Source organism: Bubalus bubalis, chromosome 4 (assembly GCF_019923935.1).
Source record: "Bubalus bubalis isolate 160015118507 breed Murrah chromosome 4, NDDB_SH_1, whole genome shotgun sequence".
Classification (NCBI taxonomy): Eukaryota; Metazoa; Chordata; class Mammalia; order Artiodactyla; family Bovidae; genus Bubalus; species Bubalus bubalis.
In genome coordinates, this window is record NC_059160.1 from 104947824 (window position 1) to 104974996 (window position 27173).

The window sequence follows — 27173 nt, forward strand, 5'->3', positions numbered from 1 at the left end:
CTAGAGTCAACTCATACAATATGGTAATTTTCCCTTTAATTCTGCTAAATTCTACTTCATCAACTGTGGTTGTTAAAAATGAAGTTCAGAGGCAAATTGGCATAGGAAAATTTATGAGCTTGCAGGCTCAGCAAGTTTGTGTTCCTATCTCAGGTCTCCTTTTAGACAACAGCATGATTTTCTTGTATCTAGTCTAATAAGTTGGGAATATATTCAGTTAAGAAATACTTGTTGAGTGTCTCACTGTATGTCTGTCACTATTCCTGATACTAGGCATAGAGTTGTAAACAATACAGGCAAAATCATATGGGGCTACACAATTTGCTCATAATGTGTGCTGTGCTGTGCTTACTTAGTCATGTCCACCTCTTTGCGACCCCATGGACTATAGCCTGCCAGGCTCCTCTGTCCAGGGTGATTCTCCAGGCAAGAATACTGGAGTGGGTTGCCATGCCCTCCTCCAGGGAATCTTCCTAACCCAGGGATTGAACCCAGGTCTCCCACATTGCATATGGATTCTTTACCATCTGAGCCACTAGGGAAGCCCATTGCTCATACTAAATTTTTTAATTTGTATTTTGCCTTAACCAATCTATTGAGAAGTCAAGTACCCTGGTGGCTCAGACGGTAAAGTATCTGCCTACAATGCGGGAGACCCGGGTTCAATCCCTGGGTTGGGAAGATCTCCTGGAGAAGGAAATGGCAACCCACTCCAGTACTCTTGCCTGGAAAATTCCATGGATGGAGGAGCCTGGTAGGCTACAGTCCATGGGGTCGCAAAGAGTCAGACACGACTGAGCGACTTCAATGTCAATGTCAATCTATTGAGGACATCTGCATTTCTTCTTATAAAAGGAAAGAGTAGCTCAAATGTAGACAAGAGAAATAAAAGACACATAAAGAGTGAATTGTTATCAGGAAAACAGCTGGAAGGGAGCTTACATTCTAATTGGTGTAGACAAAATGTAAGCAAATAACCAATTTCAAATAGCTGTATTGAGAAGATCTGATAGACAGAGTGCCTGATGAACTATGGACGGAGGTTCGTGACATTGAAAGGAGACAGAGATCAAGACCATCCTCATGGAAAAGAAATGCAAAAAAAGCAAAATGGCTATCTGAGGAGGCCTTACAAATACCTGTGAAATGAAGAGAAGCAAAAAGCAGAGGAGAAAAGGAAAGATATTCCCATTGAATGCAGAGTTCCAAAGAATAGCAAGGAGAGATAAGAAAGCCTTTCTCAGCGATCAATGCAAAGAAATAGAGAAAAACAACAGAATGGGAAAGACTAGATATCTCTTCAAGAAAATTAGAGATACCAAGGGAACATTTCATGCAAAGATGGGCTCAATAAAAGACAGAAAGGGTATGGACCTAACAGAAGCAGAAGGTATTAAGAAGAGGTGGCAAGAATACACAGAAGAACTGTACAAAAAAGATCTGCATGACCAAGATAATCACGATCGTGTGATCACTCACCTAGAGCCAGACATCCTGGAATGTGAAGTCAATTGGGCCTTAGGAAGCATCACTATGAACAAAGCTAGTGGAGGTGATGTAATTCCAGTGGAACTATATCAAATCCTGAAAGATGATGCTGTGAAAGTGCTACACTCAATATGCCAGCAAATTTGGAAAACTCAGCAGTGGCCACAGGACTGGAAAAGGTCAGTTTTCATTCCAATCCCAAAGAAGGGCAATGCCAAAGAATGCTCAAACTACTGCACAATCGCACTCATGTCACACGCTAGTAAAGTAATGCTCAAAATTCTCCAAGCCAGGCTTCAGCAATATGTGAACTGTGAACTTCCTGATGTTCAAGTTGGTTTTAGAAAAGGCAGAGGAACCAGAGAGCAAATTGCCAACATCCACTGGATCATCGAAAAAGCAAGACAGTTCCAGAAAAACATCTCTTTCTGTTTTATTGACTATGCCAAAGCCTTTGACTGTATGGATCACAATAAACTGTGGAAAATTCTGAAAGAGATGGGAATACCAGACCACCTGACCTGCCTCTTGAGAAACCTATATGCAGGTCAGGAAGCAACAGTTAGAACTGGACATGGAACAACATACTGGTTCCAGGATAAGGAGTACGTCAAGGCTGTATATTGTCACCCTGCTTATTTAACTTATATGCAGAGTACACCATGAGAAACACTGGGCTGGAGGAAGCACAAGCTGGAATCAAGATTGCCAGAAGAAATATCAATAATCTCAGATATGCAGATGACACCACCCTTATGGCAGAAAGTAAAGAAGAACTAAAGAGCCTCTTGATGAAAGTGAAAGAGGAAAGCGAAAAAGTTGGCTTAAAGCTCAATATTCAGAAAACCAAGATCATTGTATCTGGTCCCATCACTTCATGGGAAAAAGATGGGGAAACAGTGGAAACAGTGTCAGACTTTATCTCTTTGGGCTCCAAAATCACTGCAGATGGTGATAGCAGCCATGAAATTAAAAGACACTTACTCCTTGGAAGGAAAATTATGACCAACCTAGATAGCATATTAAAAAGCAGAGACATTACTTTGCCAACAAAGGTCCGTCTAGTCAAGGCTATGGTTTTTCCAGTGGTCATGTATGGATGTGAGAGTTGGACTGTGAAGAAAGCTGAGCGCCGAACAACTGATGCTTTTGAACTGTGGTGTTGGAGATGACTCTTGAGAGTCCGTTGGACTGCAAGGAGATCCAATCAGTCCATCCTAAAGGAGACCAGTCCTGGGTGTTCATTGGAAGGATTGATGCTAAGGCTGAAACTCCAGTACTTTGGCCACCTCATCCTAAGAGTTGACTCATTGGAAAAGACCCTGATGCTTGGAAGGATTGGGGGCAGGAGGAGAAGGGGACGACAGAGAATGAAATGGCTGGATGGCATCACCGACTTGATGCACATTAGTTTGCGTGAACTCCGGGAGTTGGTGATGGACAGGGAGGCCCGGCATGCTGCAATTCATGGGGTCGCAAAGAGTTGGACACGCCTGAAAGACTGAACTGAACTGAACTGAACAGGAGTAGGATATTGAAGGGTATAACTAAGACCCATAAGCACATACTCTCTCACAACTAAATATATGCGTTAACTTCCCAAAACAAGCTATTTACTTGCTAACATGAAGTCAAAAGAAATAAGCTTCTGATACTTAGCTCCAAGAATAAAAAAAATGAAGTTTAACCACAAGAAAATATTCTGTACTACTTTCATATCCCTATATACTTCTAAGGGAAAAGACTTGTATTATTTATTTTTCCTTTTAATATTCTACCTATAGAGCATATAGACATTCATATCACCATCATTATCATTTAGCATTATATCCACCAAGATCAATGCTAGTTCATAATAACATAGAAAAGGAAAAATATTCCTCTTTCAGAAAAAAAGGTAGGAGAGTGCCTACATAATCTTGTAGTTGCATCATTATTGCCATTAATAAATAGCAGTTACTTGTGTCAATTTCAGCATTAGAGACCTTTTTTTGTTGTTGTTGTTTTTTGTTTTAATTTTATTTTATTTTTAAACTTTACAATATTGTATTGGTTCTGCCATATATTGAAATGAATCTGCCGCAGGCATACATGTGTTCCCCATCCCGAACCCTCCTCCCTCCTCCCTCCCCATACCATCCCTCCGGGTCATCCCAGTGCACCAGCCCCAAGCATCCAGCATCGTGCATCGAACCTGGACTGGCGACTCGTTTCATATATAATATTATACATATTTCAATGCCATTCTCCCAAATCATCTCACCCTCTCCCTCTCCCACAAAGCCCAAAAGACTGTTCTGTACATCAGTGTCTCTTTTGCTGTCTCATACACAGGGTTATTGTTACCATCTTTCTAAATTCCATATATATGTGTTAGTATACTGTATTGGTGTTTTTCTTTCTGGCTTACTTCACTCTGTATAATAGGCTCCAGTTTCATCCACCTCATTAGAACTGATTGAAATGTATTCTTTTTAATGGCTGAGTAATACTCCATTGTGTATATGTACCACTGCTTTCTTATCCATTCATCTGCTGATAGACATCTAGGTTGCTTCCATGTCCTGGCTATTATAAACAGTGCTGTGATGAACATTGGGGTACACGTGTCTCTTTCCCTTCTGGTTTCCTCAGTGTGTATGCCCAGCAGTGGGATTGCTGGATCATAAGGCAGTTCTATTTCCAGTTTTTTAAGGAATCTCCATACTGTTCTCCATAGTGGCTGTACTAGTTTGCATTCCCACCAACAGTGTAAGAGGGTTCTCTTTTCTCCACACCCTCTCCAGCATTTATTACTTGTAGACTTAAAAAAAAAAAATACTTGTTATCATTAGAAAAGCTGGGTAATCAGTGTTAATTCATGATAGACAGGGGAGAAGAAAAACATTATATGAGTTAAAATCACAGAGAAAGACAGATTTTCACAGTAACAAGAAATCAGAGAAAGGTGATTATCAAAATTCTGGAGGAAATCTGTACAGCCATAATTAAGATATACGTTTTTGTAAAAAACCTGATAAAAGAGATTGGGATCAATATTTCTTTTTAATTCAAAGGTAAGGGTGACCCCTGGTGATGTCTGAATGCCCCTATTCTGTATTTTTTGTTCATGATACTTATCACTGTAATTTAAAAGTTATTCAAGTAATGTGTTTTTGTTTAGACTCTGTCTCTCCCACCAAACTATAAGTTCCATGAAGGCAAGACTCACTCCTCTTTTGTTCATTGTTATAATATCACCATCAAAACTCTCCCTTTCATGTAGCAGTTATTTACTAATTATTTGTTAATGAATAATGAAAAAATTAATTATTATCCTGACTAAACTGCAGAGATCAAAGGGCAGTATATCTTACTATCTTTTCAACTCAATCTATCACAATGCCATACAAATAGGTTTTTAAAATGCTTATCCTTGGTGACATCAGCCACCATCTATTGAGAAGTTTCAGAAGGAAGTGGCAGCCCACTCCAGTATTCTTGCCAGAAGAATCACATGGACAAAGGAGAGGCCTGGTGGGCTACAGTCCATGGAGTCGCAAGGAGTCAATTGACAACTTAATGACTGAACAACAACATTGAGAAGTTAGTGAGCCATGAAGTGCTTTGTATGCTTGATCTAACTTAATATATTAATATAAAACCACCAGTTACAGAGACCACTATTCCCATTTTCCAAATTAGGTAATGGAAATATGGAGGCGGTAAGTAAATTATTCAATATCACACAATCTATAAATAGTAGCATGAACTTTCTAAGCCAAGTCTATGTTATGCCCACGTTCCTATTCTCTCAACTATACAACATGTGATGTGCCGTAAGTTCAGAGAAAGAGACTCAAAAACAGTATCACCTACTTCACAGTTGTGTATATATCTGGCGCTGCTGCTGCTGCTGCTAAGTCGCTTCAGTGGTGTCCGACTCTGTGCAACACCATAGACGGCAGCCCACCAGGCTCCTCCGTCCATGGGATTTTCCAGGCAAGAGTACTGGAGTGGGGTGCCATTGCCTTCTCCGGTATCTGGCTCTGGATAATAATAAAAGGTTCTAGAGGCAGCAAGAATGTGCCCTGGGGTGCCCTACCTACCCTAGTAATGAAGTTTGTTGCAATAGTCCAGAAATACCTAAAATAGAATTTGCACAGTAGATACACAGAAAGAGAAACTGATGCTAGAATGAAGAAGAAAACACCAACCTGGTAGGCTAAAAATTGAAGTACAGATATAATAGGAACTTCAGCCACACTCCATTAGAATCTAAACCCCTACACAAGATTTCCCATTTACATTCAATGGCTTATATAGCACACAGCAGCTGAACATTCTTAAATTGAAATGAAAATTCCAGCTCCAGAAATAATCAGGATCATTTGTAAGAGCTGTTACAGTGGACCATACATTGCAAGTCAACTATACTCCAATAAAATTTTTTTTTTAATGGACCACAGTCACAAAGTACTATTAAGGGAAATGATATTTTCCTGAAATTTTGAGATACTTGGGACAAGAAATATCTTCCTTAAAAACTGTGAAAGACGTTGGGGAAAAAAAACTTACTTGTAGAAAATTTATTGTGATCATCTGACCATTCTATTCATATATTGATTAGAAATTTTTATTTTTCAAAAATTTCAGTTTACCACCATAGATAATTAAACTCTGTATCTCAAAAGTTTCTATGCAGTCTGTGAAGTAGGATTCTTATCGACCATGTAGCATGAGGAACAAGTACAGTCCGAGTGTATGTGACACTGTAACCTCAAAATATGATCCGAAGAATAGTTTTAAATTAATCCATTTTAAAAATTAGATTTTCAGTTTCCAGGCTAAGCTGTCTTCAGTAGTATGTCCTCTGGCGCCACCCAGTGGAGAAACACACATAGTCAGCCAAGTTTTGAAACGGTGCGTGCGGTAATTTTCCTTTAAGTCCAAGATTCGTTATTTAAATATATAACCTCATGAACATCTGGATGAAATCTCATAATGGGAGAACTCAAGATTTTTCATTTTTTTCTGAAGCCTGGGAAGCCAGTAGGACACCATCCGGGCACCCTAGAGGAAACCTCAATGCACTTCTGCATGCCTCCATATGGATAGAATCAGCCGGCTCACCTAGCACCCGCTTACAACCAGGGACACGTATATGAATAACATGCAAGCAATCACATTAGCTCTGGGCTTCACAGTCTGCCTTTGCACAGGGTGCTTTTTACACCTCATGGAAAAGGTAGGTTGGACGAGGGCTAATATTTCTCTCCCCAGTTAAGACAGCAGGACTGCAGCTAAAGTGACGTCAGAGCTGCCAGGTCAGCTCCTATTTTCAGTGCTTGGGACCTCTGCGGTAAACATTAACGCTATTAAAAAATACATATTTAGTTATATTGCATCTCAGTCCAGGAGACCATTCTTATTAAATAAATGGTCTTGAAAAGAAATTATATTGAGCATCATAATATTCTGCTTTTGGAGGAAGTGGGAACAAACAGAAGAAGGGATAAAGGAATTATTTTCCAAAATTATGATATGTGTGTGTGTGTGTGTGTGTTTTAATACCTTTTGAGAAAATAGCAGGAGGAGTCAGAATATTGAGCTGGTCCAGCCCCTCTGTCAGACTTGACTCCCTGCCTATGAGAGCCTATCGAGTTATTCAGATTACTATAATGCTAGACAAGGGTTTTACTCTGAAAATCCACTCAAAGCAGCATTTTCCAGTTCTATCCTAATTGACACAAGCAAGTAATTCAGAAAATATGTTTGAACAAACAAACAAATGCCCTCCTCAGCCTGCCTGGGATCACTCTCACTCTCAAAGTCACGACTGAGGCAGATTGAGGTTTCTGTGGTAAGGCCTCTGCCCAACAGTACCTGTTACCCTGATAAAAAAGCACTTCAGTCTTCCTTGTGGTCAGAAAAGTTCCAATTCTGCGTACTCAATTCATGTGGGGAAAAGCCCTTTTTTTTTTTCTTTTAAAGATGGAGAAAACTCAGCTGTCTGATCAAGGCCTTAAGTTCTCTTTTGCACGATCTGCAATTTGCTGTTTAAAATGGGGTGGAGAACCTCAGATTCCTAACTCTGAAGATTAAAAAAAAAGAATAAGAAAGAAGAAAGCAAAAAAAGAAAACCCGTGACTGTAGTATTAGGCCAAAAAAATTGTGTGTTTCTGGCATGGAAACTGCTCTTTAACTTGTGAAAACTTTTTTTTTTTTTTTTTTTTTGCTGGATTGTAAAAGAAATAGAACAGTTAGGGGATTTTTGATGGAAGGATTTAGAGCAAGAGCTAACTTGATATTCTGGGTGGATTTATTTCAACTTTTATTTGAAAAGAGAAAGAATATTTGTCATATATTTAATTTGTTTTATAGTATTAGGGCCAAGCCACAAGCAGACAAAAATAATTACATTCTAAGATTCATGTCTAACATGCTACCCAACCCTACCTCAACCTCAAGAATACCAGAGTACCCAACATAAATTTAAATTTCCTGGTTTGCAAAGAAGGATGTTAGCCCTGGTGTCATCTTTATTTTTTCCTCCTGTCCCCGTGTATTTACTCACACCCACCAATGAGGCTTATAGAAGCTTTAAATTCTTAGAAATGTGTTTTGTATTTTCATATATTTATTTTTCTCATCTTTCTAAGAACGGAAGAATCTAAATAATTTTACAAGGGCTCATGATAATGAAGGCGACCAGGGAAGACTGATTCAAGACTTCAGATGTAGAGCAGGGAGTTGGGACACAATACTTATCATCATCTCCCTGAACCTCTGACGTTATCAGCCTGTGAGCGAAATTCAATCTTGAACATAAATTGCATTTCCTAAAAAAACATAATCTTGCCTTAAGACACCAACCTCCCTGATTACAGGGAATGTCTGTGTTTACACATTTGTAGTAAGCATGCTGACTGTATTAGAGTCCTAGGAAACAAACTGTGCGGCTCAGTCGCAGACGTGCTGCAAGCTCTGAGGAGAGAAAGAAAGAGAAATTTTGAAATCAGACCCCCGATCTCTAACTCCTTTCAAATTCCTGAAGCACATTAGCTTTACTACTGCATGATGTGCACGGTAGTATTTCTTCTAATGAAATCTGACTAAAAGTTTAAATGAGTTTAATGCATGAAATGTATAAATAAAATGTGGCCTTGATTAAATTTAGACTTGATACATAACTTAAATGGGTAGCACAAGAACAGCTTTGGTATCATGTGTCCAGACTATTTTGGGCTTTGCAGAAGTTGTTTGGATTTTATCAGTTAACGGAGAGTGCTTTCTATCAGAAGCACAATATCTGTGCAGACTGGAATATGCAAAAGTACGGTGGAGAAAATACAGTGCAATTGAAAAGAGAGAAGAGTGAGGAAGTAAAGCAAGAGGCGAATAACAGGAGATGGAAGAATGGAATTCGGAAGTGTGGATTTGCAAAGAGCAATTTACACAAGTAAAGATTTGATTTGAAGTTTTTTTCTGAATGTCTCTTAGTTTCATGACTTTGAGAGAATATCTTAATTTCATGGCGCCTCGGTTTTCATCATTGGTACAAGTGGATTGGGGTGCCTTATTTGCCTACCTCCTTCCTGGTTTGCACAAAAGGTCTCTATATACAGTGCTTTACAAATCTAAGGCACTATCATTAAAACAGGCTTTCTTAACTATAGAAATTTCCTATTCACATCTAAGAGTTATAAAATAAATACCCCTTCCTGCTAGTATGTAATATATAATGCCATTACATACCATGGTTAGGGTTAGAATCATTAGTAAAGGATAGATGGGCATTAAAAAAAAAAATCTCAGGAAAACCTCAACAACTATACAGGAAATTTCGTAAAGTAGTAGTAAAGTCTTATGGGCTTTGAAGACAGACATCCTGGACTTCCACCCTTCCTCTGCCACTTCCAAGCTATAAATAACTTAGTATACAAAATTGGGCAAGTTACCACAACTTCATAAACCATTCCTTTATAACTTACAAAATGAGCAGAACAATACCTGCTTAAGGGTTTTGCTCTGAAAATAATATGACACGTGTAAAAGTTTTATACTCTCAAGCTTGGTATTTATTAATAAGTATTCAAATAAAAATTCCACCTTCTTTTTCATGTTTTATATACCATACAAATACAACAACACACATCTCAAGGAGATCACACCTGTAAATAAGTGGAAATGATGGATCTTCAAAAGAAGATTAAAGAATTACTCTTCATTAATTTGTTAATTGGAAGACCAATACTGAAGTCTCCCAAACTGAAAATAAAGAAAAACAAAAATATTAAAAGTTATTGAAACATGAGGACAGAATGACAGAAAATTCTCTTAGACTTATTCAGGAGGAATGTTTGAGGATTTTTGGCTAAGCCATAGCCAAACTGATTTTTTTTTTTTTTTTCTCTTTTCAAAGATCACACAATGCCACTCAGTTTCAGGCATTTAATAGAATGAAACCAGGTGAGTTTGAGCCAATTTTGCCTTTCATTTTTCAAGTTTGTTTATTACTTTACTTAAACCACAACATTCTGAGATCTCATAAGAAAATCTGTTTCTGTGAAATTTTCAGCCTGATTTCCAAACCAAAAAAGAGGTTCAAATAAACTTGGGTCCATTTCAAAAAAGCATCTGAGATTCTGGATGTTTATTTGAAGCAATCTGGACTCCTGACCTTTTGAGGTTCCCCCACGACCAATAAAGAGAGCCTACAATGAATTTACTGTGCTAACATCTAGCGCTTCAGCATCTGAATGGATAAAAATCCTATTGGTATCAAGGAAAGCCACTTCCCAACACATGTGGTGGAATCAAGCCGTAAGCAGAAATATTGATACCCTCCTTTTAGGAAAATGTACCAACCAATCAGTGTCCTAGCTCAGAAAGTCTGTAAATAGGTTATTTATCCAATATGCTTTATAAGTTTAAAAAATATTCCTAGGTTGACACTATTAAGAGGGACTCTTGTTGGACTGGGCAAAGGGTTTAGTATTTCCTGGAGCACTATAGAAAAATTCAGCCCAAGCTGCTCTCTACCGTACAGAGCTGCCTTTAACATCACTGTGGGACTTTAGAAAGTATGCCAGTCCTTCCCAAGTTCTTGAACCTTTTCAAAAACTGAATTCTACCACTTTTGAAATGATGAACACTGAGAAATTGGATTTGAAACCACAGCATTAAATGCTTAAAATCCGATCCTTCTGTCAGGACCTGGGATAAATTAAACTGATGTACATTATTTTTAAAGAAAGGAAAAAAATATGGGAAGCGGATTTTGAAGCCTGGAGGCATAGAACAAAACAAGTTATGCAGGTGATACAAACCATCTTAGTTTATTCCTATAATGGCTTTCTACTTCCATATGGTGACCCTTACTGGAAATAATTCTTGGGAAAACAGGTTTGTATGTGATAAATAAAACATTATTTAGAGATTTCTCTTTTTATTTTTCAGAGTATGCTACTTTTTTTACTCAGTGTTCAGACTGCTGTTTTGTTTTTTGTTTTTTTTTTTACTTTGGTATTTGAGTTTATTTTTACAAGAAATAGTAAGTAGAGAGCGCTGAGAAGGTATATGGATGATAAGGTGAACAGTTATCAAGTGTTTCCATCAAATGAATTCAGGGCAGCTGGATGATACGTATTAGGATTCAATCAAAGCTTCAGGAATTTAAATACAAAATGGGTTCAGTTTCACTTAAGCATATTTTAAAGGTGTTGGTTACCTTGTTAGTATTGGTAGATTTTATTAATTTCTGACTCCAAATAATAGCATTAGTCTAAAGATAAATACATTGTTAAGAATAAAAGCTATACCTTATTAATTTTGGTTACTGTCTATGGAAGGATTTTATTTCATAAAACAAGGAGCAAACTGATTAAAAGCTTCCCAATTTAGAGAAATCTTTTAAAAAGGGCACTTCCTGATAATGATCCAGGCAGTAATGATAAGGCCAGTTCAAACATCAGAAGAGATTGGGTTATAGATAACCATCATTCAAATATTTAAAAAATCTAACAGTTTAAGTCTGCTGCATGTATTTCTGCCAAAGAACATGTCTTGGTTCTCTGTCATACATCATTCTGATGGAGAGTATAAGCTTTTTTTTTTTTTCATATCCTGGACATTTGCACAGCAGGCAATAAAAAAAAGAAGATGTCTATCGATTTTCATTTTAGAAAGGAAAATGCATGTATACATATACTCCAACACTATTATTAAAAGTGGCATAATTTATCAATAAAATTAACATCATTTATGTGAACTTCCAGATTTAGTGTGGGTTTTTTAATGTTTTCATGAATTTCAATTAAATGCCTTGTTGTACTGTTTAATAAAATTATTAAAGCATGAATTGACTATGTATTATAGACTTAAAAAATAAGACATTACAGAATATAAACATACCTAAACATCCCCTGAAGGCAACAGAATATTTTGGAGAGGACATATAAAAACTGAAGTGGACATATTAGATAGTAACTTGGAAAAATGAGATGAAACAGAATTCATGAAATATATAATCTGAGACAATGAACTCTTCAAAACAGAGTACTTTATTAACTTTTCACACAGACGTTTTTATATTTTCTCAAAAATACTCCTAGCACAAGACCCAAATATCAGAGGTGGAACAAACGCATGCCTACTGGCATAGGGAAATGTAGTTTAGGCTGTGAGCTGCCACACCTATGGAACCTCTCATTTAGGTCTGCATTCCAAACTGCTGCATTTGATTTTACAGCATCAAAAGTGGGCAGAAAATACACTCTTGTATCAATTAATACACCATGCAATCTTTTTATACCTCTAATCTTAAATAGTGTCTGTGAACTGAAGCAAAATGTAAGGCAGATTTCCATGATTTTGACCTCTATAAGTAGTCATCAGTTAGTCCAAATCATTCAAGATATTATATCCTCAGGCTTCATTTAATTGGGCCTAAGATTCAGGGAAAAGCTAATGAATGCTACAAATCTGAAGATTGTAAAGACTAGTGTAAGACTAGATAGTTCCTGGTAGAGGATGCTCTGCAGGATTTATACTTTTGAGTCAGCTAGACTCTTCACTCTCATATAGATTGAACTTTGGTTCAAAGGGCATGCTCCTTTAAGAGGCAGCTTATTTATCCATATACCCTTCCTCTCTTCCACAAGTGACAGGGCCTTTTAATCAATCTGTGTTAATTTGTTTACTTTTTGCTAATTTATAGTTATTTAATTTAGCAATATATTGGACACATTGAAATTAAAAAAAAATAAGCACGATAAACTACAAACAAATGGATCCCCAAAATTTTTCTCATATATGTAACGTTAAAGTGCAGTTTATATATTATGGGACTCACTTGATAAGACATGATTAATCCCACCTGTGAGAATGTACTGGGTATTTGCTATATAAGAGGATATGTTTCAATGTATTATGTATCTAAAATCATGTGATAAATTTCCATTTTTAAATAGCTTATACTGAAGAATGGCATATGACTTTCTTATACACTTTCCCACAAAAGTATTCTCAAATATTTGTCTCTGTGGAAGCATGAAACAGTCTTCATCTAAAACTTTTTCTCCATTAAATTTATTATTAAAAAAAGAGGCAAGTAAATCATCAGAGCTGAATACTTTGGTCTACCACACAGAAATCTATTCTCTGAATCCCTGAAGGGCTGCCTCATACATTGGGTGTTGTTAATTAACTGTTAGCTGAGGGAAGTACTATTTTTGTACTGTTACAATTTTTATCCAAAAGGGACTTTGAAAAAGTGCTTTTCAAATTAAGCACTACCATTAAGCTGAAATGAAGCCACCCTGGAGAGGCTACATGGGCTGTCAATCGCCACATGGCCACTACCCAGATGATGGGAAAACAGCATATTTTTGGCAACTATGGTAAGAACCCTTTTCATACCAAAAATACAGTGGTGTCTCTGATCTCTTAGAGCAAAGGCAAGACTGGTTGGCTTTTTCCTCAAGGATTCATCCAAAAATCTACAAGACCAAATCCATTACTCATACAAAACCTTTGCTGGACTTGACCACATGACATAGAAAAGAGACCTTTTCAGAAACATTCAATAGGGAATTTTCCTTTGGTGCTAAAATTTGAAAAATTTCGGAGAATTTTTTTTTTTTACTGGAATATAGTCCTCACCAAAATTTATGTTCATCTGGTCTCCCAAATGCTACTTTTCAATTGAAACTTTGTTTTTTTCCTAATAGTTCTCATTAGTGTTCCATATATTTGTGTGTGTGTGTGTGTGTGTGTGTGTGTGGCGTGTTACTAAGAAGTTAGGAATTTCTAAGAATGTACTTTTAGAAGCCAGGTGTTAATTTCTTGATTCTTTACAGAGAATTAAAAGGATTACAGTCCTTCTAGCTAACTGATTTTTAAATTATGACTTTAATTATTTTTTTAATTCCCAGTCTCGAATGAGAAACACAGTAATTCACTCATTTGTAATTCTCTCATTTACTATAATAAAGGTTGTAGACAAAATGGACACTGGAAAATTATTAACGCAGCTGAAATATTTCATGAGTCTGGCCTTTGTTCAGCTTGACTTTGGATCCCAAACAGGGATGAAAGGGAAGTTAAATTTCAAGAGCACATACTACGTGTTTGGAACTCAGCCAGAAGCTTCCCTTTCCTTCTCATTTAATCCACCACAACAATCCTGTGAGCCTCATGGTGGACTGTAGGATCGTTCCCGATCGCTCCCTGCCCTTTCCTGGGAGACAGTGACACCTTTCTACCCCATACGCAAGATGCTTGGGCATGTGACTTCCTCTGGGCCATTTGAAGGTCAGTGAGCGTGATGCACAAACCATCCAAGAGACCCTTCCAAAGCCATCCCATGATTCCTGTATCGCTTTCTCCTCTGCCAAGAGGCAGACACATGCCAGAAGGGGCAGTTCCTCCCGCCAGTAGACAACAATCAGGGTGCAGAACTGTATCTGATCAGAAAAAGATCTGCAGTGCAAGCAAGAAATGGGCCTTTGTTGTTGTGAGCCATTCAGATTTGACAATGTTTGTTGTCACAGTGTAATTTAACAGAATGCAGGTAAGTAACACATATACTCCTTTTGCAGAGGGACGTGTTAGGGATCAGCAGAATTAAGAATGATGCCCAAAGAAACACAGATAGCAAACTAAACAAGGAGGAAATGAATTCAGAGTTGCCCAGCTCTGTATCCCATGTTCTACCTTACAGTATTTTAGGAGGTCAAAACGCATGCCAACTCATTATCCAGGCGATTCCAAATTCAACTAGATATCTGAACTGAATTATCATTATCCAACTTAATGGCACAACTCTCCCTGGGTAGGGCCTTACCAATGCTAGACCGCCAGTTGGAAAATCTACTTCCTTCTCTTTTCTTTCCTTTCTGTTCTCTGTCATTTATCTTCTGCTTACAGTTCTTCCAAGATTAACACACATAATTTTAATACTTTCAGCATCTCAACTCTATAATTGGCTCAATCTCTAGTCAGCCACATATTAGCTATTTTGCTGTCAATGAGTCAATCTGTGAGCCTCAACTCTTTGTATATATAATGGGATAACATCTTTTCACAGTCTTTCTGTGAGAATAATCTGTGAAAAATGTAGTCATGGCAGGCACATAGCAAGCATTAAAACTTGTTTCTAATATCCTTTCTTTCCTTCTGGTAAGGCAACATTCTCTCTAGAGAATGTTGGCAAGGAGTCATCCATAGCTGGATCCTTAAAATATTCAAATAACATTTTTGAAACCAAACTAGCAAACGAAATAATTTGCTTGACCTTAATTTTCTTTAGTTTATACCTTTTAATCTTTAGTGAACTCCAAAGAGACAAACTTTTTTAATTTTTGCTTTGCTTTTCTAATGAGCTTTCTAGATTATTTTATAATGGCAGTAAGTTTAGCAATATTTTTGTTTGTTTCCATTAATCAAAAAAATCAGATCTTCTATATTAGATTCTATCGGACATTCTTATGTCGTTATTCCAGTACATCCTATAACACAAAGTGCAAAATACTACAGTTTCTAGCTACAGTCTTTTTAAAATCTAATTATCAGAATTTGGAAGGTAATTTCTGTCAGCATTTTCAACATTCTTTAAGAATAAATTCAGGGTGACAGATCCATCCTTTATTTACTGCTAAACTGTTTATCTTTACATTAAGTTAGGGCATCAGTCATTATGTCTTGGGTCACTTCAACAAATTTCTAATTTTATGAGAATCATAAAAAGAAAGAATAGTAGGCCACAAGTTCAAAACCTGGGTTGAAATCAGGGATCTACCAATTCCTAGAACAATTCTGAGTCCCAATTTTCTTTTCCGTTAAATGGATAAAATAGTCTACCTTTAATGATACACAAGTATTTTTGAGTTTCAAATGAGGAAGCATTAGAAAATCGTTGTTATTAGAGTGATATTAAAGTTCTAAGAATTTTTCCTGTTGCATCCCAGTTAAAAACAGCCTTTTTTTCCCCAATGCCCTATATCATCTCAGCAATTAAATCCCAATATTCTAAAAATATATTACGCATGCAAACAGTAATGAAAAATATATTACATATATATTTATATATGCACATATGATATGTGTTTTTAATTTGCAACAAAGTGAACTGTTTTCTGTATTTACTTAAATCATATTATTAATAGATTGATACAGAAATTACTTAATGATTTCTTAAAATGGAAATAACTTATATTAGAAGATAAGAAAAGCTTTGTATGAGTTAAGGGTATTTTTAAAACATAATTGAGTAAGACAATCTCATATTACAACTTTCAGTTGTAAATCTCACACACACACACATAAAAAATACAGCTTTTCTGATCGTTTACCTTGTAATTCAATTTTACCTTTTCATTCTAAGATGTTCTTATTATGTTCAATTTCCTTTTCCATCCTCTATCAAATTTAGTGTCTAGGTTATTTTCATTTCTGTAATTCATCACTATTCATCAGGTATTATTAGTGCTAGTATTTTCTGCTCAAACTAATGTGAAACAAATTTAAAACCAAAGGAGCTGATCTTGAAGTAATCCTAGAAGAAAACATGTTTTTAAATTCTCCACAGCCTGCACAATAAATTAGACTGAGGACAGAGAGACTTTTTACAGAGAAACGCAACAACATGTGTAGAGAACTTACATTTTTGCCTGGGTGCTCATGTTTCTAGGTTGTTTTTCCTCAAGCTAATAAAATGATACTTGATTTGATCTGAGCACTTTGAACAAATAGCTAGATACCAAATGACAACTTGTCCCCTCTTTATATATTACCAGATACCGTTGGCTCATTTCTGCATTTTTTTCACATACCTATAACAATGCTTAATCAACATCTCTGTGATTTAAGTGGATTCAAGTATAAACTCACCAGCAAGGAAATAATTATATGTTTGTTAGTATTTCTTAGAGTCTACCAGGTTGGAATTCACCTTTTAAGTATCACAGAACCTTGTCTTTGTGGTTGTTCAAAATGAAAGTAACAGAGTTCATAATCTTGGCTTGCCATGCTATCTGTCCAGGGTCTTTGAAAGATGGCATATTTTCAAATATCCCAGGCTGGCTCAAAAATGCTGTCATATGTCACATTGGATTACCTTAGCCAGCTTGTGTTATGTTACATCAAGGATGTGACTAACATCAACCACATGTAATGCAGTAGAGTAGTGCTGTCCGCCAGATAAATTTCAAAATGGTACGGTTTTTAGAAACCAGGATTTAGAAATTTCTGGTCATTAAGGGGAAAAAAAAGGAGAGATCTTTAAATTATTTTAAAAGATATTTCTTTTTTTCAATTCTCACTTTCAAAGGAGTTGGCCGTTGTAAGCAAATTACAACTTGCCAAACTGAGTATTCCAGATCACAGTAAAGCAGCAAAGAAACTCTAAAGTTTATATCAAAAGCATTCTATAGTACAAATAATCAAGTGAAAGTTAAGCGCAAGTACTTCAAGAAACACTGTTCAACTGACTATCTGTAAATGAAGAAAATGACTTTAATGAAAAAAAGTACAGATATTGTACAATTTAACTGTACTTTAGGCTCCACTAACTTCATTTTATAAAATGATTATGTATTTATATATTTGTGAAGGAATAAAAGGTATACTCACCAATAAAATAATCAGAGAAATAACACAAATATTTCTAACATTCATCATCTAAATGTATGCAAACAATAAAAACCATTTAAAATACTGTTAATAGTATCATGTAACTAATAATGTTACCCTACAGGATTCAGCAGGTTTCCCTGTTGGCTCAGTGGTAAAGAAACTGCCTGCCAATACAGGAGACCTGCGTTTGATCCCTGGGTTGGGAAGATCCCCTAGAGAAGGAAATGGCAACCCACTCCAGTATTCTTGCCTAGAAAATTCCATGGGCAGAGTTGCCTGGTGAACTATAGTCCATGGGGTCACAAGAGTCGAACATGACTTAGCAACTAAAAAAATCAGGATTCAGCAAAGTCCTAATATTCTACTAACTCTCAAGGATATTAAGATTCTCTATGGAGCAATCAAATCATTTTCAAAAAACAGGACCAAAAACTCAAATGGGAGAGATTCTGGTCTGATCAATGTCCATGTTAACACTGGAGATACAACCTTGCCCTGCTTTTTCTGAAAATGGGACCAGCAAGAACATTGTCTCTCAGTTAAGCCTATGCATGGATACACAGGATTAACCAACTACACAAAGATGCTATAGCACAGTCAGTTTAGAATTTATAGCTATTGCACACATTTATGTCTGGTAAATCTCATCTTGTACATTTTGAACTTTCTAATCCTTCTGGCTTCATTTCTCCATCTACTTTGGATCCTACTTTGACTTATAACAGCATGTACAAATGCATTGTGTTCTTGTTACCGACTCTTATACCCATGCAGAACAATTATTCCAATTAAGGAAAATTGCCTGAGCCATGTATTTCGGAGCCAAATTATTGGTCTCAATAGACAAATATATTTGTCTTCTTACTCTGTATTCTATTAGTTACTGTCATTTAGGCCAAGTATTTCTCAATGGGTTGATTCCCCACACTCATGGAACATCTGCATAGTCTGGAGATACTATTGGTTGTTATGACTGGTGTGGGGGAGATGCTACTTGGCGTCTAATGAGTAGAGGCTAGGGATGATCTGAACATCCTGCAATGCACAGTACACCCCGCACAACAAAGAGCTACTGGCCTAAAGTGTCAGTCATGCCAAGGCCAAGAAATTGACTTAAACTTCACTTATACCACCTACATAACTATGCAGTAATGATTTATTACACATAGCTCCTTTAAATTGTCAATCTATATATCCCAAGGTCTATATAACCTTACATCTTTCATGTCCCAAAGTCACTCAAACTCAATTTGTCGCAAACTAATTTCAAGGTCTCTCCTAGAAATCTACAACCCTAGTCATTAGTGGCATTACCAATCACTGTCTAGGGTCATGGGCTTCCCAGGTGGCTCAGTGGTAAAGAGTCTGCCTGCTAATGCAGGAGACACAGGAGATGTGGGCTTGATCCCTGGGTCAGGAAGATCCCTTCTAGGAGAAAATAGTAACCCACTCCAGTATTCTTGCCCGGAAAATCCCATGGGCAGAGGAGCCTGGCAGGCTGCAGTCCTTGGTGTTGCAAAGAGTTGAACATGACTGAGCAAGTACAAGGCATGGGTCCCTAGATGGGTCCCAAGTCAGGCACTCAGCGTCACCTTCATATCTCATCCACATGTCCAAACCATTACTGAGTTTTATTAATACCATTTCTACAGGCCTAATATTCTCAAATGTAGCAATTTCTCTGTACTCTATTGCCAAAAACCTCACTCTGCATTTCTTAAGCTTCTTTAATAGCCTAACTGGATTTACCACATTCACACTTAGATTTTTCCAGGCCATTCACCAAAATTCATCCTGAGTGATTTTCTTTCCTTTTTTTTTTTTTCAGAGTAATTTTCTGAAAGTTCAAGTCTCATCATGTATCCCTACTTTCCAACATATACATACTGCCACAACACAGATAAAGGGTCTGCCTGTTTTGCTCCCTGCGGCCACCTCAGCCTCATTCCAAGCCTCTCCCCTCCCCCTCATTCTCTTCACGGAAACCTTCAGTGTGTCTTCCCTCAAATTCTCCTTTCATAATCTCATGCTTCAAATTTATCTCATTAATTTGACAACACCCATTATCTTACAATAGCTTTTCTTAATCTTTGGATTATTTTGGACTAGTACTTGTAATAATGCTTAAACTTAACTCAGAAAGTTAGAATTTATCACTGTCCTTTTTATCCAATATCTTCTTCATGCTTAACCTCAACTTTTCAAAGCATATCTTCATGTGTTTTTCTAATTGAAGAATTAATACTATATTTTCCATATAACTACACATATAAACATGCCTTGTACATTAATCCAGTGATCAAATTTCTGACCACAACATTTTTTACTCTCTTTTTCTTTTTTTTTTTCCCCTGGTATTTAAGTACTGAGCCAAGACTCACTTCTCTTTTTTTTGGTAGACAACTTTTTCCCTGTTTCCTGGGCTTCTTTTAAGAATTATTAAATGGGCAATTATACATAACTAAAATATTTTTATAATTTATATCTAGTTGTATGTCTTTTCTAATACTAAAAAGATTATAATAATGAGTAGTATTATTAAGCCATCCGTATGAATCAGACACCAAGCTCAGTGCTTTATATATAATATTTAACCTTCACAGTTACCAAATGAGGTGATCACTATTGTTATCCCCATTTTACAAATAGGAAAATTGAAGCTTAGAAAGTTAGGTAACATTCCCAAGGCTGTACAAATTGAGCTTGCAAAGTCATGTTCGAGTCTTTTTTGACCCCATGAAATGCAACCCGCCAGGCTCTTCTGTCCACGAGATTCTCCAGGCAAGAATACTCAAGTGGGCTGTCATGTCCTCTGCCAGGGGATCTTCCAGACCCTGGATCAAACTCACATCTCTTATGTCTCCTGCATTGGCAGGCAGGTTCTTTACCACTAGTGCCACCTAGGAAGCCCTAAATTGAGCTTAGGCAAGGTCATATGACTTCTTGTTACTAATGGAATGGTGGAAAAGTGATTCATCACTTTGAGAACAAAATGGGCATGTCTTCTCCACCCTCTCTTTCACCAACTCATTAAGTGAATGTTGATTTCTGGATGACTGTGGAAGTCATTGTTAAATAGAGCAGAGCTTCCATGAACCTGAGTCCTTGACTGCACTGAATAAAAGAGAGGGACTCCTCAATCCCAACTAAAAATACCTACATGGGATCGTAAGGTGAGTAAAATATAAATTATTATGCTAACCAACTAAACTTTTAAATTTGTTTATGTATTTCTTTCTAAATATTTACTAAAGTTGTCAAAAATTAAAAGCTATGCATGTAAACTCTTCTAAATAAAGTGTATTCAGTAAATGATATTTTCATGCGTATTAAAAGAAAATTTTCATGTCAAAAATTAATTTTGTTGGATTGACATTGGTAAAATACCTGTTCTGATTTGCTTAGTGATAGTGTAGATATAGCAACACAATGTCTCCAAATATAAAAATTAAAATACAAAATATTTTCAGTATTAACAAGTATATTCATAGCTAATTACCTAAAAATCAAAATTTACTGATGGGCTGATTGATTAAAACATTTCTGTATATATACGTACACTCTTTACAATTTTTAAAAGTATACTATGTTTTATAAAAACCTTTAAATGCTTAAACCTTCTGATCTCAATTTCAATTTTGGTTATATATCAAAAACAAATTATGCTAATCACATTAAAAAGCTATGCACAAAAATATTTCAGTTGTAAGACTGGTTCATGTAAAAATTAGGCACAAATAAATTGCTCCAAGGCAAGAATTTTTAACCAATCAAGTAACTGATGGTCCACTTTGGCAGCTTAGAAGCTGAGAACCAAAATTTGGGATTGTTTCTGGCACATGTGCAGGCCTCTGTGGCACATGTTTTATGTTCTAACTTACACCTGACACATTCTCATTTTTAATCCTTATTTTACTTTCTCCTACTTTCATTGCCTATTTTCAACTTATTTTACATAAGCCTAATAGGAAAAGGAGTACATCAAGGCTGTATATTGTCACCCTGCTTATTTAACTTATATGCAGAGTACATCATGAGAAACGCTGGACTGGAGGAAGCACAAGCTGGAATCAAGATTGCCAGGAGAAATATCAATAACCTCAGATATGCAGAAGACACCACACTCATGTCAGAAAGTGAAGAAGAATTAAAGAGCCTCTTGATGAAAGTGAAAGAGGAGAGTGAAAAAGTTGGCTTAAAACTCAACATTCAGAAAACGAAGATCATGGCATTCGGTCCCACCACTTCATGGGAAATAGATGGGAAAACCATGGAAACAGTGGCTGATTTTATTTTGGGGGGCTCCAAAATCACTGCAGATGGTGACTGCAGCAATGAAATTAAAAGACACATACTCCTTGGAAGAAAAACTATGACCAACCTAGACAGCACATTAAAAAGCAGAGACATTACTTTGTCAACAAATATCCGTCTAGTCAAGGCTATGGTTTTTCCAGTGGTCATATATGGATGTGAGAGTTGGACTATAAAGAAAGCTGAGCTCTGAAGAACTGATGCTTTTGAACTGTGGTGTTGGAGAAGGCTCTTTAGAGTCCCTTGGACTGCAAGGAGATCCAACCAGTCCATTCTAAAGGAGATCAGTCCTGGGTGTTCACTGGAAGAACTGATGCTAAAGCTGAAACTCCAATACTTTGGCCACCAGATGTGAAGAGCTGACTCACTGGAAAAGACCCTGATGCTGGGAAAGATTTAAGACAGGAGGAGAAGGGGACGACAGAGGGTGAGATGGTTGGATGGCATCACCAACTCAATGGACATGAGTTTGAGGAAACTCCTGGAGTTGGTGATGGACAGGGAGGCCTGGTGTGCTGTGGTTCACGGGGTCGCAAAGAGTCAGACATGACTGAGCAACTGAACTGAACTGATATGTGATTATGGTAGCATCTACTTTGTACACTAAGAAAATTAAGAGAGGAAAAAGCAATGTCATTTGACCAAGTTCACTTAACTAATAAGAAGCAAGACTACAAATCTAGGCAGCATGGTTTTGGATTTAAAGCTCATGTTATGTTGGTGTCTTAGTAAGTCACTTTAAACTTTTTTTTGTCCTAACAAACTAAAATATGGACACAGTGCTTCCCAGGTGGCTCAGTGGTAAAAATTCTACCTGCCAATGCAAGAGATGTGCATTCAATATCTTGGCTGGGAATATCCCTTGGAGAAAGAAATTGTAGGCCACTGCAGTATCCTTGTCTGGGAAACCCCACGGACAGAGGAGCCTAGCAGGATACAGTCCATGGGGTCGCAAAGAGTCAGACATGTCTTAGCAACTGAAAAACAACAAAATACAGACATATGGCCAATTAAATAAATAGGTTTGGGAATGGAGAAAATTACTTTTACAAATTAGAAAATAGCCACATTTTAAAATGAAAAATAATTAAAAGACACTTCCTACTTGGAAGAAAAGCTATGACCAACCTAAAGTGAAGTGAAGTGAAGTCGCTCAGTCATGTCCGACTCTTTGCGACCCCGTGGACTGTAGCCCACCAGGCTCCTTCATCCATGGAATTCTCCAGGCAAGAATACTGGAGTGGGTTGCCATTTCCTTCTCCAGGATGACCAACCTAGACAGCATATTAAAAGCAGAGACATTACTTTGCCGACAAAGGTTTGTATAGTCAAAGCTATGGTTTTTCCAGTAGTCATGTATGGATGTGAGAATTGGAACATAAAAAAAGGCTGAGCACCAAAGAACTAATGCTTTTGAACTGTGGTGTTGCAGAAAACTCTTGAGAGTTCCTTGTACTGCAAGGAGATCAAACCAGTCAATCCTAAAGGAAATCAGTCCTGAATATTCATTGGAAGGGCTGATGCTGAAGCTGAAGCTCCACCTGATGCAAAGAACTGACTTATTGGAAAAGTCCCTGATGCTGGGAAAGATGGAAGGAAGGAGGAAAAGGGGATGACAGAGGATGAGATGATTGGATGGCATCACCGACTCGACAGGCATGAGTTTGAGCCAGCTCTGGGAATTTGTGATGGACAGGGAAGCCTGGTGTGCTGCAGTCCATGGGGTCGCAAAGAGTCAGACACAACTAAGCGACTAAACTGTAAATGAAACCCCACAGCAAAGGAAACCATCAACAAAAGTAAAAGGCAACCTACTAAATGGGAGAAAATATTTTAAGTCATATGTCTGAAAAAAAGTTAATATCCAAAATATATTAAAAATGTATATAACTCAATAGCAAAAAAAATTTATCATATTAAAAATGGACAAAGGCTCTGAACAGACATTTTTAAAAGACACACAGCACATGGTATGTGAAAACGTGCTCAACATCACTAATCAGAGAAATGCAAATCAAAACCACAATGAGATATCAACATACACCTGTTAGAATGGTTAGTGTCCTAAAGATAAGAAAGTGTTGGGGAGAATGTGGAAAAAAGGGAACTCCATGACCATTTGGTAAGAATTTAAATTGGTGCAGCTACTACGGAGAACAGTAAGCAAGTACCTCAAAAAGTTAAAATAGAAATACCATATGATCCAGAAAGTCCACTTTTAGATATTTATCCAAAGAAAACAAAAACACTACTGAAAAGACTGAAAACTACTGAAAAGACATCTCTGTTTTCACTGCAGCATAACCAAGATATGGAAACATTCCAATTGTCCATCAACAAATGAGTGAAAACAAAGAAGATGCGGTGTATATATTAATACATATATGTGTGTATATATGTATATAAACACAAAGGAATATTATTCAAGCATAAAAAAGAATGAAGTCTTGCCACTTGTGACATCTGTGGACCTTGAGGGCATTATGCTAAGTGAAATGAGTCAGACAAAGGTCAAATACTGTATGATCTTATTTACATGTGGAATCTAAAAAAAAAGGCGGGGGGGAGCTCATAGATACAGGAAAAAATTGGTGGGGATGGCGAGAGTGGTGGGGAATGAGTGTGCCTGTGTGTGTGCAACTTGATGTGACTCTATGGACCTTATTCCACCAGGCTCCTTTATCCTTTATCCATGGAATTTTCCAGGCAAGTTTTTTATCCATGGAATTTTCCAGGCAAGAATACTGGAGCAGGTTGCCATTTCTTACTCCAGGGGATCTTCCTGACCCAAGGATCAAACCTGCATCTCTTGAGTCTCGTGCATTGGTAGGTGATTCTTTACCACTGAACCACCTGGGAAGCCCATGGAGAAGGGGTGACAAGGCGTCAAGAGGTACAAACTTCCAGTTATAAAATAAATAAGTCATGGGGATGTAATTTACACAATGCTTTCAAATTGTAGTGTTGGAGATGACTTTTGAGAGTTTCTTGGACTGCAAGGAGATTAAACCAGTCAAGCCTAAAGGAAATCAACCCTGAATATTCACTGGAAAGATTGATGCTGAAGCTGAAGCCTCAATACTTCGGCAACCTGATGTGAAGAGCTAACTCATCAGAAAAGACCTTGATGCTGAGAAAGATGGAAGGCAAAAGAAGAAGGGGGCAGCAGAGGATGAGATGGTTGGATATTATTAACAACTCAATGAACATGAATTTGAGCAAACTCTGGGAGATACTGGAGAACAGAAGAGTCTGGTGTGCTGCAGTCCATGGGGTCACAAAGAGTTGGATACAACTGTGACTGAACAACAAATTGTACATTTGAATCTTTCTGAGAGTAAATCTTAAAAGCTCATAAGAAAAAAAATTATAACTACATTTATGGTGATGAATGTTTACTAGACTTAACTGTGGTGATTATTTTGTAACGTACACAAATATCAAATCATTACATTGTATATCTCATTAGAGAAAGAGCAGATTAGTCAAGATGGCAGTGGTCAGGCCCTCTCGCCCCAGGCCCTCGCGCTCTCCCCTCACGTTTTGTAAATAATGATTATGTAACAGCTCAGCTCACTGATAGCACTGCACATGTGCGTCATAAAGTATTCACTTGGACACGGGCTACTTTTGTTCTGTAAACATATATAAGCTCCCCCGAAAAGGCCCTTGTGGCTACATTATGGCCATTAGGCTGAGTTATGGCTATGTCCGCTGGGTCAACGGCAAGAGGCGAGCTTACAGCCTGTCCGCTGCTACAGCTTGCTGTGCCAGTCAGGACAGAATAAACACGGTTGCAGTTTCTACGGCTCCTGCTATCTTTTTCCAGCTTCTCTGCTTGCGCCTGGCCTACCATGGGTTCCACAAACAGTGTGCACCATGAGATACAGCAAGACAACCTCAAAGTAATATAATGTTAGGTCAATGATATCTCAGTTTTTTAAAAATGAAATTGACTCACATATACCTGAAGAGTTCATGAGAGAAGTCCAAAGCTGTGACTGGATCCAGGTATCTGACAATGTAAGCAAGCGTCACTCTGTCTCCTGTCTACTTTTTTCTCTGTCGGTTTCATTCTCAGGCGGGGTTCACTGCCCTCAGAATGGCGAAGATGGTAGATGGAAACTCCAGCTTCCCTTGGCCCTTAGTGCTCCTCATCTCAACAAATAGAGATGACCTTTCCCCTACAGTGAGTGTGTGGCGGGGGGCGGGGTTGGGGGGAGGGGAGACCCCTGGGAAAAGATCTCATTGGTCAATATGGGATTATGTGTCATCCCTGGACCAATCATTATAGACGCTTATTGGCAAAGCCTGGGTCTGGAACCTACACTTAGAGCTGGCGATGTGTGATTAGTCCCAATGAACCACAAAGACTTAATTGGAAAGGAGTGGGTTTTAAGGAAGGAAAAGGACCACAGAGAAGCTAAAACCACAATTGTACATAGTTGACACCTCAAGTCTAACTAGCTTACTCCAACTTCACATTTCTGAAGAAAAACAAGTAATAAAAATAAAATGAGAATATCATTGGTTAATCCAACTGCCTATGGTCTCATATTTATTTTCTGCTAATATTTATTTACTTTTGTATAAAAAGAAGAGATAGAAATACATCAAAATTCTTTAGAACTTACTTTATGGGATTTGAAACCTCAGCTTTTTTTTCTCTTTAAACGGAGTGATTAAATTTCCTTGTTTTTAAACAGTATTTGCATAAGAATCACCTGAGTCATCCTGTTAAAGAGCATATTATGATTCATAAGTCTGGGATTTGCTGCCTGAGATTCTGCATCTCTAACAAGTCCCCACTGATGCTAGTGTATGAGGTTGACCAGCCACATGAGAACATCAAGGCTTTAAACCAATGAAAAAGCAGATGACACCACCCTTAAGGCAGAAAGCAGAGAGGAACTAAAGAGCCTCTTGATGAAAGTGAAAGAAGAGAGTGAAAAAGCTGGCTTAAAACTCAACATTCAAAAAATAAAGATCATGGCATCCAGTCCCATCACTTCATGACAAATAGATGGGGAAATAATGTAAACCCTGAGAGACTTCATTTTCTTGGGCTCCAAAATCAGTGCAGATGGTGCCTATAGCCATGAAATTAAGACCCTTGGTCCTTGGAAGAAAAGTTATGACCAACCTAGATAGCATATTAAAAAGCAGAGACATTACTTTGCCAACAAAGGTCCGTCTAGTCAAAGCTATGGTTTTTCCAGTAGTCATATATGGATGTGAGAGTTGAACTATAAATA

The 27173-nt window shown here is 37.4% G+C and overlaps 1 long non-coding RNA gene across 3 annotated transcripts in view; it reads right to left on the reverse strand.

The window, feature by feature from the left end:
* LOC123333339 overlaps nucleotides 1-25989 on the reverse strand; it is a 232398-nt gene extending 206409 nt beyond the window's left edge. For all 3 annotated transcript variants that reach the window (XR_006550669.1, XR_006550668.1, XR_006550670.1), the window contains exon 1: nucleotides 25886-25989. This is a non-coding gene — a long non-coding RNA (uncharacterized LOC123333339). The remainder of the gene's footprint in view (nucleotides 1-25885) is intronic.
* Nucleotides 25990-27173: the final 1184 nt, after the last annotated feature.